Below are 19,303 nucleotides of genomic sequence, written 5' to 3' on the forward strand. Positions count from 1 at the left end.
GAATGCTGGAACAGAGCCGGATGTTAACACAACCTGTTGGAATTCTGTCTGCGGCATCCCAGGCAACATGTTTTCGCACTCGCTCTGCCCACTGTTGCTGCCATTAGCCAGCAGTCAGCCAAGTCCGCGTATTCACCGCCTCCCACAGACATTACTAAGCAGTCACTGGACACCATGCGACTTGGATTACTGGGATTTAACCCATTCTATTCCATTGGTATTTTCCACTTACACTGTAATCCCAGCTGACCGGACTTGTGATCCGGTTCGATGAGTGGAGAGCGAACTCTTCGGATCATTGCCGGGTGAATACGCTGCGCGGGTCGGTTGTCCGTCTTCATCCCGCACACGGTTAATCAGCCCGAGATTACCCGACCGCAAATAAAACAACCCGCAAAGAGAAACGTGATCTCCGATACATCAGAACAGTTCATGTATGTGGCTTTAGCTGCGATCAGAGGTGAACACAGAAAGATAATGGTTCCGCGATAGACTCGCGTTAATGAAACCATTAAAAATATAGCAGGAAGAAGATTGCTGTACGCTTAAATTGTATCCATTGACATACTCCCTCACAAGGCTAGAGACGTCTGTACTGAACTCTGGAGAGCAGAGTTCTGTCACCAGTCTTTATGTAATAAATAAACATAGTGAGTAACTGCGGGCAGGAGGACGACGGAGACTTTTCCAGGAATGGCGCAGACAGAATTCCTACAGCCAGGTTATATTCAAATCCTCTCCGTGTTACTGCATTCCTGCCCGCAGAAAGGGTTAACAGGAATTTTAAAAGAACATTATTCACAGTATATAATAATAGATTGTCAAACCGGTTGGTCGTGGTTTCAGCAGCGAGACCGCTCCCAGTTCTGAGTAATGTGAGGATTAATGCACCTTGTGGACAGGCAGCTGCTTGCCCGCAGATACTGATCGCTGCATCTCACAGAACTACAGGCCGCACCTCACAAATCAATATTCACCTGTAGCTGGAATGAAGCAAGGAGGAAACGAATTTAATATAAATCCGTGCGGTCAACACATCCTTGCGGATTTGGGAGGTCAATACAAGTACGAGTTGGAAATCAATACTCAGGAACATTAGATATTGAAAATGGAACACCTCAAGGGAGCATAATAAGTCCTTTACTATTTTTAGTAATGATAAATGATGTATATGAAGAAATTGTAAATGAAATGGGAGTTTCACTGTTTGCGGATGATGGGGCAATCTGGGAAAGGGGGAGAAATGTGAAGTTTATTGTGCAGAAACTACAGAGGGCTATAATAAAGGTACAAGAGTGGTCATATAAATGGGGATTCAAATTTTCTGTGGAAAAGACAAAGATAATGTTTTTTACTAGGAAGAAAATTGGTAGTGAGGTTAAACTAAAATTATATAACCAGGAATTGGAGAGAGTAAAATACTATACATTTTTAGGTTGATGGTTTGATGAGAGGATTACATGGATGGTTCATATTCAGAAAGTAGTGGACAAATGTAAGAAGGTACTTAATATAATGAGATGTTTAGTTGGATGTGATTGGGGGGCAGATAGAACAGCTTTGAAGGCTATATACACTGGGTTAATTAGATCTGTGTTAGATTATGGTTGTGTGGTGTATGGGTCCGCATCAAGTACAATTCTTAAGAAAATAGACAACATTCAATATCGGGCATTGAGAATATGTACAGGTGCAATAAAAACAACTCCAACAGCAGCATTACAGGTTGAAATGGGGGAGATGCCTCTAGAGATGAGAAGGATGCAGCTTTCATTGAATTACTGGATTAACCTACAGGGCCACAGTCAAGAACACCCAGCACAAGTTACTATCAAACCATGCTGGGAAAAGGAGAGAAGGGAAACAAAAAGTTTTGGATGGACAGTGACCCAGAGAGCATTACAAATCAGCATAGCACAATTAAATATGGTTCCAACGGTTCCATTACCTTCAATTCCACCTTGGATACTTCCAGATGCAACAGTAGACTTTACACTATTAGATCAGAAAAACAAGGATAAACAACATATGTTTAATTCAGTCATCATACAGGAATACATTGACAGACACTACAGTTTTGTCCAAATTTATACAGATGCATCAAAAGATTCAGTAGATAAAGTAGGAGTAGCATTTATTGTACCAGAATTTCACATCAAAGTAGGGAAGAGGATCAATAATGAGGTCTCAGTATACACAGGTGAAATGATTGCAATATTGTTAGCGGTACAGTGGGTCGAGGATACTAGGCCTTTAAGGACAGTTATTTGTTCAGATTCAAGTTTAGCAATAAAGAGTTTACAGCACAGCCATTCAGACAGTAGACCAGACATTTTGAGTGAAATACAACAAACACTATTCAGAATTCAAATGATGGGGCTTACAGTCATATTTTTATGGGTACCAGCACACATTGGCATTAGAGGAAACGAAATGGCAGATAAGGTCGCAAAAGAGGTAACAAAAAGAAGTAAGATTGATTTAAGTATTAACATAGGTAAAACTGAAATCAAAGACATTATTAAGCAAAGACTGAAGGAAAGATGGCAAAAGCAATGGGAGGAAGAGCGGAAAGGATGGTGGTTCTACAGAGTCCAAAGGAAAGTGGGAAAAATGAGATGTGCAGGAAAAAACAGGAAAGAGGAGACAGGAATTTCAAGAATCAGATTTGGACACATTGGTCTGAACAGTACACTTTTTATAATAGGCAAGCATAATACAGGCAGATGTGAATACTGTGGGCAAGAAGAGACAATAGAGCATGTCATTATACATTGTGAGAGGTATGAGGAGGAGAGAGGACGGATGAGTGAGCAGTTCAGAAAAGAAAGAGTACAATTTGATTTGGTAGATATTTTGCAAGGGAGTTCATATAAGTGCTATCAAATCCTGTTGCTTTTTCTTAGGGTAACCAATTTGTTCAGAAAGATATAGGTTATTAGTATATGTAATGGTGTTGTTTGATCCACACTCCATGCCAGTTGGTGGCGGTAATGCACCAAAAAAGTTGTTTGCCAACCGCCAAAAAACACTACATAGAAGAAGTAGAAGTAGGACATCCTTGATCACACCCTCTATCGCAAGCAGTACTTGGAACAGCAAGTTGACAAAGCCCATCTGTCACAAACCATAGAAAACTGGGGACATTTGAAGATCTCCAAAGACCTTGGCACATCAACCAGAAACAAGTAGAATAACTGTAGAGGGAGAAACAGCAGCAGGCGAGAAGATTCTACATTCACCTCAAAATATCAAACACTGGATGGACAGGGCCTGGAAAAATAACTCTAGGCCCAATGTTTCAAGGTCAGTTTATCGTCACATGTACCAATTAAGGTCCAGTGAAATTCAAATGTGTCTGCAGTAGTGAATCCTACAGGGTAGAAGAATACATTGACTATTTTCATGATCAAACTGGCACAGCAACATGCCAGCTATATCAAAGACAACACTTCACACAAACAGTGAACTCCCTGACCGAGTTGCCCAATGGTGTAACTCTTACTATGGGCATCAAACCCTGTACACAAACAGTGAACTCACTGACTGAGCTGCTCAATGCTATACTTTTTATTATGGGCATCCTGCTTGACCCGCTGAGTTACTCCAGCACTCTGTGAAACGTCACCTATCCATGTTCTCAACAGATGCTGCCTGACCCACTGAGTTACTCCAGCACTCTGTGAAACGTCACCTATCCATGTTCTCCACAGATGCTGCCTGACCCGCTGAGTTACTCCAACACTATGTGAAACGTCACCTATCCCTGTTCTCCACAGATGCTGCCTGACCCGCTGAGTTACTCCAGCACTGTGTGTAGCATCACCTATCCATGTTCTCCACAGATGCTGCCCGACCCGCTGAGTTACTCCAGCATTTTGACTTTTGAGCAAGAGCATGCAAATATCTTCACAAAACTCTACAACATTCTGTCCAGTCCAAAGCTCAACCAATGACCACTCCACACATCACACACATTCCTTTCACCTGAAAGTCCTTCACAAGAACTCATAATAAACAAGCTTTGATTAGGGTAGTTAACATTAACCAGTTCACACTAGTGGCTAACAACGAGTTCACATTAACTTTCCTCAACCAAGTATAATGTGGATACAATTTAAATTCCTCGCTGTCTTCTTATTCATAAGAATTAGTCATCAAGTGAAAACCAGTCTTCATAAAGTGAATGCCCCAATTAAAACACAATTGGACAGCTATCCAGAAGACAAATTCATTCTTGCTACTGCCTTCATGAAGTAAACAGAACCACACCCAGAAATCAGTCTGAAGGCACCCGACCCAAAATCCCACCTGTCCATGTTCTCCACAGATGCTGCCTGACCCGCTGAGTTACTCCAGCACTTTGTGCCTTGTTTTGTAAACCTGCACATGCAGTTCCTTGATTTTCATCCCAAATCTTCCCTGGTTTCAGGGCTTTTATTAAGTTTGGCATCTGGACAATGGGTGCATTATGGGGAAAGGAAGGGGGTCACAGAGCAATAAAGAACCATTTTGCAGTGAAGAGCACAAGATCTAATTTGTAGACAGCGCTCCCAATGTGCTGTGAATTCACACAACAGGTCGCTCCAATTTGTGGTCAACCCTCCCACCGTGTGGTTTAAGAAAGAATTGCAGATGCTGGAAAAATCGAAGATAGACAAAAATGCTGGAGTAACTCAGCGGGTGAGGCAGCATCTATGGAGAGAAGGAATAGAAACATAGAAAATAGGTGCAGGAGTAGGCCATTCGGCCCTTCGACCCTGCACCGCCATTCAATATGATCATGGCTGATCATCCAACTCAGTATCCTGTATCTGCCTCCTCTCCATACCCCCTGATCCCTTTAGCCACAAGGGCCACATCTAACTCCCTCTTAAATATAGCCAATGAACTGGCCCCAACTACCTTCTGTGGCAGAGAATTCCAGAGATTCACCACTCTCTGTGGAAAAATGTTTTTCTCATCTCGGCCCTAAAAGATTTTACCCTCATCCTTAAGCTGTGACCCCTTGTTCTGGACTTCCCCAACATCGGGAACAATCTTCCTGCATCTGGACTGTCCAACCCCTTAAGAAGATGGGGAGTAAGAGCAGAGCTGCGGGATATAGAGGAGACCATGATAATAGTGCTGGAGAAACTCAGCAGGTCAGGCACCATCTCTGGAGGAAAAGGATGGGTGATATTTTGGGTAAGAACCCTTCTATTCCATCCCAAAATCACTTGTTTCTCCAGAGATGCTGCCTGGCCCACTGAGTTACTCCAGCAATGTATCTATCTTTGGTATAAACCAGCATCTACAGGTCTTTGTTTCTACATTTACATCAGCCAGATTCAATTTCAGTTGTGATAAGGTTAGGGTATCATCACTTTAGTAAAGATACATCCTTTTATTCTGAGACTGTGCCCTCTGGTCCGAGACTCTCCTACTAGTGGAAACATCCTTTTAGTTTGGAGATACAGCACAGAATCGGCATAATTCCAGTTGCACCAGAAAAAATAATCATTAAAATCCCTGGACACTTCAAATGACAACAATTAAAAGGAAAAGTCAGCAGAATTAATCAAAGAAACAAACACAATTCAGGAGAAAGCGATAGTGTTCTCACCGACCTCATGCCCTGGAGATATAGATCCACATCAGACACAAGGGGAGGCTCCCTGTCTCTACGCTGAGCTCTGCTCCCAACGACAGCCAAGGACCACTGCTCCCATCCACAGCCAAGGACCACTGCTCCCATCCACAGCCAAGGACCACCGCTCCCATCCCCAGCCCAGGACCACTGCTCCCATCCACAGCCCAGGACCACTGGTCCCATCCACAGCCCAGGACCACTGCTCCCATCCACAGCCCAGGACCACTGCTCCCATCCACAGCCCAGGACCACTGCTCCCATCCACAGCCAAGGACCACCGCTCCCATCCCCAGCCCAGGACCACTGCTCCCATCAACAGCCCAGGACCACTGGTCCCATCCACAGCCCAGGACCACTGGTCTCATCCACAGCCCAGGACCACTGGTCCCATCCACAGCCCAGGACCACTGTTCCCATCCACAGCCCAGGACCACAACTCCCATCCACAGCCCAGGACCACTGCTCCCATCCACAGCCCAGGACCACAGCTCCCATCCACAGCCCAGGACCACTGCTTCCATCCACAGCCCAGCACAACTGACACCCGCACTAATCAACAATCTATCTATCTCTGCCTTAAATATATCCACTGACTTGAGGCCTCCACCGCCGTCTGTGGCAACGAATCCCACAGATTCGCCACCCTCTGGCTAAAGAGATTCCTCCTCATCTCCTTCCTTTAATTCTGAGGCTGTGTCCTCTGGTCCTAGACTGTCCCACTAGTGGAAACATCCTCTCCACATCCACTCTATCCGGGGCCTTTCACTGTTCAATGAGCCCCCCCTCTCAACCTTCTAAACTCCAGCGAGTTCAGGCCCAGTGCTGACAAACGCTCATCGTACGTTAACCCACTCATTCCTGGGATTGTTCTTGTAAACGCTAACTCTTTTGTCTTGCTGATGTTGAGGGATGGATTGTTATCCTGACAATAGGCACAGGAGTAGGCCATTCGGCCCTTCAGGACAGAAGGTTCTCAATGTCTTTCCCATATTCTATCTCATCTTTGCTGCTCAAGTGGCTGAAATAGTATTCAGACCAGTGGACGGACGTCTGGATCCCATTGGCCTGAGACCTGGCCACTAGTTGTGGGTGGCAAGGTCATGACCCTGAGGGACATTGGTGTCAAGGGTCACGGTGGAGGGAATGTTCTGACCAATTCTAACGTATGAGAAGTGAATAGTGATGATTTGTTAATTCATCGTGGGTGAAGCAGGTGGGCTCACTTCTGACTATACTTTACTGTGGATTTAAACAGGAAAGGTCAACTGTCTTTATTAAAAATGAATGACCCAGAGAAAGGAGAATGTTGCTCCTGGAAGTTCATAGAGTCACAGCATGGAAACAGCCCAGCATGGAAAGAGGCCCTTCCTTCGGCCAAACCTGCCCCATCTACACTAGTCCCACCCCAGCCAACATGCCCCATCTACACTAGTCCCACCCTGGCCAACATGCCCCATCTACACTAGTCCCACCCCGGCCAACATGCCCCATCTACACTAGTCCCACACCGACCAACATGCCCCATCTACACTAGTCCCACCCTGGCCAACATGCCCCATCTACACTAGTCCCACCCCGGCCAACATACCCTATCTACACTAGTCCCACCCCGGCCAACATGCCCCATCTACACTAGTCCCACACCGACCAACATGCCCCATCTACACTAGTCCCACCCCGACCAACATGCCCCATCTACACTAATCCCACACCAACCAACATGCCCCATCTACACTAGTCCCACCCCGGCCAACATACCCCGACTACACTAGTCCCACCCTGATCAACATGCCCCATCAACACTAGCCCCACCCCGACCAACATGCCCCATCTGCACTGGTCCCACCCGAACATGCCCCATCTACACTAGTCCCACCCCGACCAACATGCCCCAGCTACACTAGTCCCACCCCGACCAACATGCCCCATCTACACTAGTCCCACCCCGACCAACATGCCCCATCTATACTAGTCCCACCTGCCCGCGTTTGGCCCATATCCCTCCAAACCTGTTCTATCCAAGTGTCTCTTAAACGTTGTGATAGCCCCTGCCTCAACTACCTCGTCCGGCAGCTCATTCCATACACACACCACCCTGTGTGGAAAAGTTGCCCCTCAGATTGACATCAATCCTGAATACGGGTGCTGTCTGTACGGAGTTTGCATGTTCTCCCCCTGACCTGTGTGGGTTCGCTCCAGGTGCTCCGGTTTCCTTCCGCATTCCAATGACCTGCTGGTTTGTAAGTTAATTGGCTTCTGTAAAATTGTCCCAAATGTGTGTAGGATGGAGCTAGTGTACGGGGTGATCACTGGTCAGCGATGACTAGTTGGGCCGAAGGGCCTGTTTCCGCGCATCTAAACAATACCCGGTGACTTGGCCTCCAACACCCTCTGTGGCAATGAATTCCACAGATTCACCACCCTCCGGCTAAAGAAATTCCTCCTCATCTCCTTTCTAAAGGCATGGGTGGGAAAGGAAGAGAGGGTGAGGGGCCAGACGCAGGCATGTGGGACTAGCTTCAATAGGCATGGCTATGTGTTTCTGTGCTGTGGGACTGACGGGGCTCAACAGGGTAGTAGTTTGATGCTTCAGCCTGCAGCAACCCAGGAGAACTGTGTTCCAGATGCTTCATTAGTTTGTTGTTCTGCACATCGACCGGGAGGTGATGAAATCTCCCGTTTACACGCAGCCGCCAGAGCAAACAGTGTACATACAGTGATGCCAAACACAATAAATGCAATATCTAGTGCAGAACAGTGTTGCAGAAAGCCTGGGGTAGCACGGACGAGAGGGGCCGAAGGGCCTGTCTCCGGGCAAGATGACCACCAACGCTGTCCGTGTGGAGTTTGCACGCTTCGTGGTGGACCGGGTCAGGGCAGCGGAGACAAACTCAGCCGTCCAAGCCTCAATCCAAGCTCAGCCGTCCAAGCCTCAATCCAAGCTCAGCCTTCCTCCCGCGCATCCTAGCCCCGATGGGCCGAGTGCTGCCGCCTTCCTCCCCGGACAACAACTGAGGTGAAAAACACAGACAAAACCTCTTCCAACCACCCGAACCCCTCAGGGAATGCCCCTGTCTTGTCTTTGAAATCAAGCCGTCACAATTGTGCACGATCAGTCAGCATTATCCTTTTTTTAATATATAGACGAAAGCTGATCAAGTTCAAGTTGGAATTTATTGTCACATTGTCACCAATAAGGTACAGTGATATTTGAGTTACTGTACAGCCATACTGAGTAAAAAGCAACAAGACACAGCCACATAAAATAAAATCTAACATAAACATCCACCACAGCGGAATCCACATTCCTCACTGTGTTGGAAGCTAATAAAGTTCAATCATCTTCCCCGTTTGTTCACCCGTGGTCGGGGCTGTTGAACCGTCCGCAGTCGCCACTCACTGCCAACACACTACATAAAAGTCCCTTTAAACATCCATGATCCAAAGACATCCTCATGAAGAAGGCCTACGCATGGACAGCTATCCAGCCAGAAGATGCGAAAGCATTGCGGGAGTTTGCGATATGTCTTAGAAGTATGAAAGAAATGACTACCCTCTTAGACCACATGCATGAAATGAATGTTGTTAGCAATATGAAAATGATCACTCTAAAACTGCCCTATAGACTTAGAGAAAAGATAAAGCTGGTCTGTTAGAGGAAAATGAGAATGGAGAGGCCATGCTTCCTGATCTGGTGACTTCATAGAAAAGGAAGTACGGTTCATGTCAAATTTACGCTATGGGAATATTCAAGATCCTAAACCAATCACAACTGTCAAAGGTTCTACCTTTACTAAAACAAAAGGAAGATCAGGACCTAAGGGAAGTAGTTTTGTTTCCGCTCTAAATACCTGCAGAAACGAAACGCCAAAAGGAAGTAGATTCATCTACTGTTAAACCAAGACGGTTCTGCTTGTCATCCAGCGAGAAGAAGACAGAGGAATGACAAAGAGATGGCCCCCGAGGGAAGGGACTGGTCAGCTCGGACCTTGCATCCCATCCCAAGAATGGACACAACATTCTTGACATGGCCAAGGAGAGCTTATAATAGGAACACTTCTCCATCCGTTTCCCACCACGGATGGCCGACCTGCTGAGTTCTACTGGCGCTTTGGTGGGGAATGGACAGGTGACGTGTCGGGTCTGGACCCTTCTTTGGGCTGATGGAGTCGGGGGAGAAAGCTGGAAAAAAGAGATGGGGTTGGGACAGACTCCAGGACTTGAGCAGGAAGAGGGAGTTTCCTGGGGAGGAGAGAAGTGAGTCAGTGCAGGGAAAACAGTTGAAAAGTAGAGGCAAATCACAGGCAGACTACTCAGAGCTGCTATAGATTTGGAAGCAACAGCAGGACAAGATTAGCAAGAGATAAGATGTCTGAAGAAGGGTTTCGGCCCGAAACGTCACCTATTTCCTTCGCTCCATAGATGCTGCTGCACCCGCTGAGTTTCTCCAGCATTTTTGTCTACCCAAGAGATAAGACTGATTGGCTCTAGCCCAAGTGGGAGGAGAGAAGTGAGTCAGTGCAGGGAAAACAGTTGAAAACTGAGGAATTTGGTTTGTAAATTGGTAAATTAGGCAATTTATCAGTCAATTATCAGTCAATTTATCAGCACGACTGCTCTTGGGGATTGGCAATGAGGAGCGGCCTTGTGAGGGAAATGCCCTGTGTGTAAAGTGTGAGTCTTTGGCGAGGAATCTGAGGCGAGGAGACTACGCAATACGCTTGAGAGGTAGAGACGAAAGAAGGAGATGTCAGGCAAGCTGATTCAGTGCGATGCTTGCAGTATGTGGGAGGTCAAGGACACCGCTGGTGCCTCTGGCTGCTACAAATGTGACAAGTGCATCCAGGTACAGCTCCTCAAGGACCGTGTTGGGGAACTGGAGAAGCAAGTGGATGACCTCAGGTTCGTCCGAGAAACTGAGGCGTTCCTCGACAAGTCCTACAGTAAGGTTGTTACACCTAAGGTATTGGAAGAGAGAAGGTGGGAGACAGTGAGAAAGGAAGGGAAGCATGGAATGCCAACGTCCCCGGGTGTTGTACCTCTTGTGAACAGGTTCACCCACTTAGAAGCTGTTGGGACAGAGGACGTTTTTACACTGAGCGGCGGACTGGCTTGCGAAGCGAATAGGGCTGTTGAGCCAAAACCAAAAAGGCCTAAGTCAGGCAACGCCATTGTAGTGGGAAACTCCATTGTGAGAGGTATGGACAAGGGTTTCTGCGGCAACAGACGGGATGCGAGGATGGTGTGCTGCCTTCCTGGTGCCAGGATCCAGGATGTCACGGACAGATTGCAGAAAATCCTCAAGGGCGAAGGTGAACAGCCGGAAGTGGTAGTGCATGTCGGCACAAACGATGTTGGAAAGAAAGGGATGAATATTCTGCAGCGTGACTTTAGAGAGCTCGGAAAAATGCTGAAAAGCAGGACCTCCAGGGTTGTTATCTCCGGTTTGCTTCCAGTTCCTCGTGCTGGCGAGAGCAGGAACAGGGAGATACGGGACCTGAACGTGTGGCTGAGGAACTGGTGCACGGGGCAGGAATTTAGATTCTTAGATCACTGGGATCTGTTTTGGGGTAAAGGGGAACTGTACAAAAGGGACGGATTGCATCTTAACATGTGTGGGACCAGCATTCTGGCAGGCAGGTTTGCCACTGCTCCACGGGTGGTTTTAAACTGAAGAAGGGGGGTGGAGTGTCGAATGGGATAGTTGAGGATGGAGTTAAAGGGAAAGGGTTTCTTAAATGTGTGAGCGTAGAGACAGAGGGGTGTAAAATGAGGGTAGAAGCAATAGGTAGCAAGGTGAAATGTGGCAGGCAGACAAATCCAGGGCAAAAATCATAAAGGGCCACTTTTCAACATAATAGTATAAGGGGTAAAAGTGTTGTAAAAACAAGCCTGAAGGCTTTGTGTCTCAATGCAAGGAGCATTCGTAATAAGGTGGATGAGTTGAATGTGCAGATAGCTATTAATGACTATGATATAGTTGGGATCACGGAGACATGGCTCCAGGGTGACCAAGGCTGGGAGCTGAACATCCAGGGATATTCAATATTCAGGAGGTATAGACAGAAAGGGAAAGGAGGTGGGGTAGCGTTGCTGGTTAGAGAGCAGATTAATGCAATAGAAAGGAAGGACATTAGCTTGTAGGATGTGGAATCGATATGGGTAGAGCTGCGAAACACTAAGGGGCAGAAAACTCTAGTGGTAGTTGTGTACAGGCCACCTAACAGTAGTAGTGGAGTTGGGGATGGCATCAAACAGGAAATTAGAAATGCGTGCAACAAAGGTAAAACAGTTATAATGGGTGACTTCAATCTACATATAGATTGGGTGAATCAAATTGGCAAGGGTGCTGAAGAAGAGGATTTCTTGGAATGTATGCGGGATAGTTTTCTAAACCAACATGTAGAGGAACCAACGAGAGAGCAGGCTATTCCAGATTGAGTAATGAGGAAGGGTTAGTTAGCAGTCTTGTTGTGCGTGGCCCCTTGGGCAAGAGTGACCATAATATGGTTGAGTTCTTCATTAGGATGGAGAGTGACATTGTTAAGTCAGAAACAAGGGTCCTGAACTTAAAGAAAGGTATCTTTGAGGGTATGAGACGTGAATTGGCCAAGATAGACTGGAAATTGATTCTTAATGGGTTGACGGTGGATATGCAATGGAAGACATTTAAAGACTGCATGGATGAACTACAATTGTTAATCCCAGTTTGGCAAAAAAATAAATCAGGGAAGGTAGTGCATCCGTGGATAACAAGGGAAATCAGGGATAGTATCAAAACAAAAGATGAAGCGTACAAATTAGCCAGAAAAAAGCAGCCCTACCAGAGGACTGGGAGAAATTCAGAGTCCAGCAGAGGAGGACAAAGGGCTTAATTAGGAAAGGGAAAATAGATTATGAAAGAAAACTGGCAGGGAACATAAACTGACTGCAAAAGCTTTTATAGATATGTGAAGAGAAAAAGATTAGTTAAAACAAATGTATGTCCCTTGCAGTCAGAAACAGGTGAATTGATCATGGGGAACAAGGACATGGCAGACCAATTGACTAACTACTTTGGTTTTGTCTTCACTAAGGCAGACATAAATAATCTGCCGGAAATAGCAGGGGACCGGGGGTCAAATTAGATGGAGGAACTGAGTGAAATCCAGGTTAGCTGGGAAGTGGTGTTGGGTAATTTGAATGGATTAAAGGCCGATAAATCCCCAGGGCCAGATGGGCTGCATCCCAGAGTACTTAAGGAAGTAGCCCCAGAAATAGTGGATGCATTAGTGATAATTTTTCAAAACTCTTTAGATTCTGGAGTAGTTCTTGAGGATTGGAGGGTAGCTAATGTAACCCCACTTTTTAAAAAGGGAGGGAGAGAGAAAACGGGGAATTACAGACCAGTTAGTTTAACGTCGGTAGTGGGGAAACTGCTAGAATCAGTTATTAAAGATGGGATGGCAGCACATTTGGAAAGTGGTGAAATCATTGGACAAAGTCAGCATGGATTTATGAAAGGTAAATCATTTCTGACGAATCTTATAGAATTTTTCGAGGATGTAACTAGTAGAGTGGATAAGGGAGAACCGGTGGATGTGTTATTTCTGGACTTTCAGAAGGCTTTCGACAAGGTCCCACATAAGAGATTAGTATACAAACTTAAAGCACACGGTATTGGGGGTTCAGTATTGATGTAGATAGAGACCTGGCTGGCAGACAGGAAGCAAAGAGTAGGAGTAAACAGGTCTTTCACAATGGCAGGCAGTGACTAGTGGGGTACCGCAAGGCTCAGTGCTAGGACCCCAGCTATTTACGATATATATTAATGATTTGGACGAGGGAATTGAAAGCAACATCTCCAAGTTTGCCGATGACACGAAGCTGGGGGGCAGTGTTAGCAGTGAGGAGGATGCTAGGAGGCTGCAAGGTGACTTGGATAGGCTGGGTGAGTGGGCAAATGCATGGCAGATGCAATATAATGTGGATAAATGTGAGGTTATCCACTTTGGTGGCAAAAACAGGGAAGTAGACTGTTGTCTGAATGGTGGCCGATTAGGAAAGGGGGAGATGCAACGAGACCTGGGTGTCATGGTACACCAGTCATTAAAAGTAGGCATGCAGGTGCAGCAGGCCGTGAAGAAGGCGAATGGTATGTTAGCATTCATAGCAAAAGGATTTGAGTATAGGAGCAGGGAGGTTCTACTGCAGTTGTACAGGGTCTTGGTGAGACCACACCTGGAGTATTGCGTACAGTTTTGATCTCCTAATCTGAGGAAAGACATTCTTGCCATAGAGGGAGTACAGAGAAGGTTCACCAGACTGATTCCTGGGATGTCAGGACTTTCATATGAAGAAAGACTGGATAGACTCGGTTTGTACTCGCTAGAATTTAGAAGCTTGAGGGGGGATCTTATAGAAACTTACAAAATTCTTAAGCGGTTGGACAGGCTAGATGCAGGAAGATTGTTTCCGATGTTGGGGAAGTCCAGAACAAGGGGTCACAGTTTAAGGATAAGGGGGAAATCTTTTAGGACCGAGATGAGGAAAACATTTTTCACACAGAGAGTGGTGAATCTCTGGAATTCTCTGCCACAGAAGGTAGTTGAGGCCAGTTCGTTGGCTATCTTTAAGAGGGAGTTAGATGTGGCCCTTGTGGCTAAAGGGATCAGGGGGTATGGAGAGAAGGCAGGTTCAGGATACTGAGTTGGATGATCAGCCATGATTATATTGAATGGCGGTGCAAGCTCGAAGGGCAGAATGGCCTACTCCTGCACCTATTTTCTATGTTTATTTGGAGAATTCAATGCTCATGTCATTGGGCTGTAAGCTATGAGGTGCTGTTCCTCCAGATTGCGTGTCACCTCACTCTGGCAATGTAGGAGGCCCAGGACAGAAACATCAGTGTGGGAGTGGGAAGGGGAGTTAAAATGGTTGGCAAACGGGAGATCCAGCAGGCCTTGGAGGACTGAGCACACGTGTAGGGTGAAATGCACGCCTAGTCCTGATACAATAGACATTAAACAAGAGACAATAGGTGCAGGAGTAGGCCATTTGGCCCTTGAACCAGCACCACCATTCAATGTGATCATGGCTGATCATCCACAATCAGTACCCCATTCCTGCCTTATCTCCATATCGCCTGACTCCGCTATCTTTAAGACCCCTATCTAGCTCTTCTTGAAAGTATCCAGAGAACCGGCCTTCACCGCCCTCTGAGGCAGAGAATTCCACAGACTCACAACTCACAAAAAGTGTTTCCTCATCTCCGTTCTAAATGGCATCCTCCTTATTCTTAAACTGTGGCCCCTGGTTCTGGACTCCCCCAACATCGGGACCATGTTTCCTGCCTCTAGCGTGTCTAAACCCTTAATAATCCTACATGTTTCAATGTGATGCCCTCTCATCCTTCTAAACTCCAGAGTGCACAAGCCCAGCCGCTCCATTCTCTCAGCATATGACTTCCCCATCCCAGGAATTAACCTTGTAAACCTACGCTGCACTCCCTCAATAGCAAGAATGTCCTTCCTCAAATCAAGGGACCAAAACTGTACACAATACTCCAGGTGTGGTCTCACTAGGATCCTATACAACTGCAGAAGGACCTCTTTGCTCCTAAACTCAACTGCTCTTGTTATGAAGACCAACATGACATTAGCTTTCTTCACTGCCTGCTGTACCTACATGCTTACTTTCAGTCACTGATGAACAAGGGCCCCCAGATCCCGTTGTACTTCCACATTTCCCAACTTGACACCATTTAGATAATAATCTGCCTTCCTGTTTCTGCTACCAAAGTGGATAACCTCACATTTATAACCATAACCATATAACAATTACAGCACGGAAACAGGCCATCTCGGCCCTACAAGTCCGTGCCGAACAATTATTTTCCCTTAGTCCCACCTGCCTGCACTCATACCATAACCCTCCATTCCCTTCTCATCCATATGCCTATCCAATTTATTTTTAAATTATACCAACGAACCTGCCTCCACCACTTCCACTGGAAGCTCATTCCACACCGCTACCACTCTCTGAGTAAAGAAGTTCCCTCTCATGTTACCCCTAAACTTCTGTCTCTTAATTCTGAAGTCATGTCCTCTTGTTTGAATCTTCCCTATTCTCAAAGGGAAAAGCTTGTCCACATCAACTCTGTCTATCCCTCTCATCATTTTAAAGACCTCTATCAAGTCCCCCCTTAACCTTCTGTACAACGGGATCTGGGGGCCCTTGTTCATCACAGACCTACAAGACTACAGTTAGTAAAAGAAGTACTGACACTTTTGAAAAATATAAAAGTGGATAAGTCTCCAGGTCCTGACAGGATATTCCCTAGGACATTGAAGGAAGTTAGTGTAGAAATAGCCGGGGCTATGACAGAAATATTTCAAATGTCATTAGAAACAGGAATAGTCCCCGAGGATTGGCGTACTGCGCATGTTGTTCCATTATTTAAAAAGGGTTCTAAGAGTAAACCTAGCAATTATAGGCCTGTTAGTTTGACTTCAGTGGTGGGCAAATTAATGGAAAAGATACTTAGAGATAATATATATAAGCATCTGGATAAACAGGGTCTGATTAGGAACAGTCAACATGGATTTGTGCCTGGAAGGTCATGTTTGACTAATCTTCTTGAATTTTTTGAAGAGGTTACTAGGGAAATTGACGAGGGTAAAGCAGTGGATGTTGTCTATATGGACTTTAGTAAGGCCTTTGACAAGGTTCCTCATGGAAGGTTGGTTAAGAAGGTTAAACTGTTGGGTATAAATGCAGGAATAGCAAGATGGATTCAGCAGTGGCTGAACGGGAGAAGCCAGAGGGTAATGGTGGATGGCTGTTTGTCGGGTTGGAGGCAGGTGACTAGTGGGGTGCCTCAGGGATCTGTGTTGGGTCCTTTGTTGTTTGTCATGTACATCAATGATCTGGATGAAGGGGTGGTAAATTGGATTAGTAAGTATGCAGATGATACCAAGATAGGGGGTGTTGTGGATAATGAAGAGGATTTCCAAAGTCTACAGAGTGATTTAGGCCATTTGGAAAAATGGGCTGAAAGATGGCAGATGGAGTTTAATGCTGATAAATGTGAGGTGTTACACCTTGGCAGGACAAATCAAAATAGGACGTACATGATAAATGGTAGGGAATTGAAGAATACAGTTGAACAGAGGGATCTGGGAATAACCGTGCATAGTTCCTTGAAGGTGGAATCTCATATAGATAGGGTGGTAAAGAAAGCTTTTGGTATGCTAGCCTTTATAAATCAGAGCATTGAGTATAGAAGCTGGGATGTAATGTTAAAATTGTACAAGGCATTGGTGAAACCAAATCTGGAGTATGGTGTACGATTTTGGTCGCCCAATTATAGGAAGGGTGTCAACAAAATAGAGAGAGTACAGAGGAGATTTACTAGAATGTTGCCTGGGTTTCAACAACTAAGTTACAGAGATAGGTTGAATAAGTTAGGTCTTTATTCTCTGGAGCGCAGAAGGTTAAGGGGGGACTTGATAGAGGTCTTTAAAATGATGAGAGGGATAGACAGAGTTGATGTGATCAAGCTTTTCCCTTTGAGAATAGGGAAGATTCAAACAAGAGGACATGACTTCAGAATTAAGGGACAGAAGTTTAGGGGTAACATGAGGGAGAACTTCTTTACTCAGAGAGTGGTAGCGGTGTGGAATGAGCTTCCAGTGGAAGTGGTGGCGGCAGGTTCGTTGGTATCATTTAAAAATAAATTGGATAGGCATATGGATGAGAAGGGAATGGAGGGTTATGGTATGAGTGCAGGCAGGTGGGACTAAGGGAAAAAGGTTGTTCGGCACGGAATTGTAATAATAATAATAAATTTTATTTAATGGGCGCCTTTCATACAAAATCTCAAGGACACCTTACATAGTAATCGGAATAAAAACATATAATCGGAGTAAAATCAGTAATTAAAGACATCACAATGACACAAATTAAAAACAGAATTCAATCCAAAAACAGAAAATCAAAAACACAGTGTGAAGAGAGAGCAGCGGCAACCAAATCGTGCCAGCGTCCACTCTCTCTTCACGGCAGCCATCTTGGACACAGACCTACAAGACTACAGTTAGACAAAAAAAATCATCCCCCCACAGTGGATAGCACTGTGGAGGAAGGCACAATGTCCAGTCCCCACCCCATGTTCACCCCAAAGTCAGGCCTATTGGGGCCACCGCAGTTGCCTCTACGGAGGCCCGATGTCCCTGGCCGTTCTCACCGGTTGGTCTTGCCCCGGCGTCGGGAGAGTCCTTTCGGCGGCTGGGCCACCTGGAACGGCCGCTTCTTGGTTGGAGCCCGCGGCTGCCGAAGCCGACAATTGTAGGGCCGAGATGGCCTGTTTCCGTGCTGTAATTGTTATATGTTATATGTTATTCAACCTTTCTCTGTAACTTAGTTGTTGAAACCCAGGCAACATTCTAGTAAGTCTCCTCTGTACTCTCTCTATTTTGTTGACATCCTTCCTATAATTGGGCGACCAAAATTGTACACCATACTCCAGATTTGGTCTCACCAATGCCTTGTACAATTTTAACATTACATCCCATCTTCTATACTCAGTGCTCTGATTTATAAAGGCTAGCATACCAAAAGCTTTCTTTACCACCCTATCTATATGAGATTCCACCTTCAAAAACTATGCACGGTTATTCTCAGATCCCTCTGTTCAACTGCATTCTTCAATACCCTACCATTTACCATGTACGTCCTATTTTGATTTGTCCTGCCAAGGTGTAGCACCTCACATTTATCAGCATTAAACTCCATCTGCCATCTTTCAGCCCATTCTTCGAAATGGCCTAGATCACTCTGTAGACTTTGGAAATCCTCTTCATTATCCACAACACCACCTATCCATCTTGCTACTCCTGCATTTATACCCAACAGTTGAACCTTCTTAACCAACCTTCCATGAGGAACCTTGTCAAGGGCCTTACTAAAGTCCATATAGACAACATCCACTGCTTTACCCTCGTCAATTTCCCTAGTAACCTCTTCAAAAAATACAATTTAGTTAGATGCACAGAATCTCTTGCCCAGAGTTGAGGAATTGAGGACCAGAGGACACGGGTTCAAGGTGAAGGGGAAAAGATTTAAAAGGAAACTGAGGGGTAACGTTTTCACACAGATGGTGGTGGGAGTATGGAACAAACTGTCAAGAGGAGGTAGTTGAGGCTGTGACTATCCCAAGAAACAGTTAGACAGTTACATGGATAGGACAAGTTTGGAGGGATATGGACCAAACACAGGCAGGTGGGACTAGTGTAGCTGGGACATGTTGGTCGGTGTGGGCAAGTTGGGCTGAAGGGCCTGTTTCCACACTGTATCACTCTATGTCTAACACAAAGTGCTGGATTAACTCAGCGGGTCAGGCAGCATCTGTGGAGAACATGGATAGGTGACATTTCAGAATGCCAGAATAATTCAGCAGGACAGGCAGCATCTCTGGAGAGAAGAAATGGGTGACGTTTCGGGTCGACACTGAAGAAGGGTCTCGACCCTGAAACATTACCCATTCCTTCCAGCATTTTTGTGTCTACCTAAACAGTGCCTATCCACATGGCGGTGTGCCAGCAGGGTGGAGGAGCGGGCAAAGGCCTTGCCGCAGAGTGGGCAGGTGAAGGGGCACTGGCCGGTGAGGACTCGCCGGTGCTCAGCAGGTGG

This window comes from Amblyraja radiata, chromosome 16 (assembly GCF_010909765.2).
Source record: "Amblyraja radiata isolate CabotCenter1 chromosome 16, sAmbRad1.1.pri, whole genome shotgun sequence".
In the NCBI taxonomy this organism is placed as follows: domain Eukaryota; kingdom Metazoa; phylum Chordata; class Chondrichthyes; order Rajiformes; family Rajidae; genus Amblyraja; species Amblyraja radiata.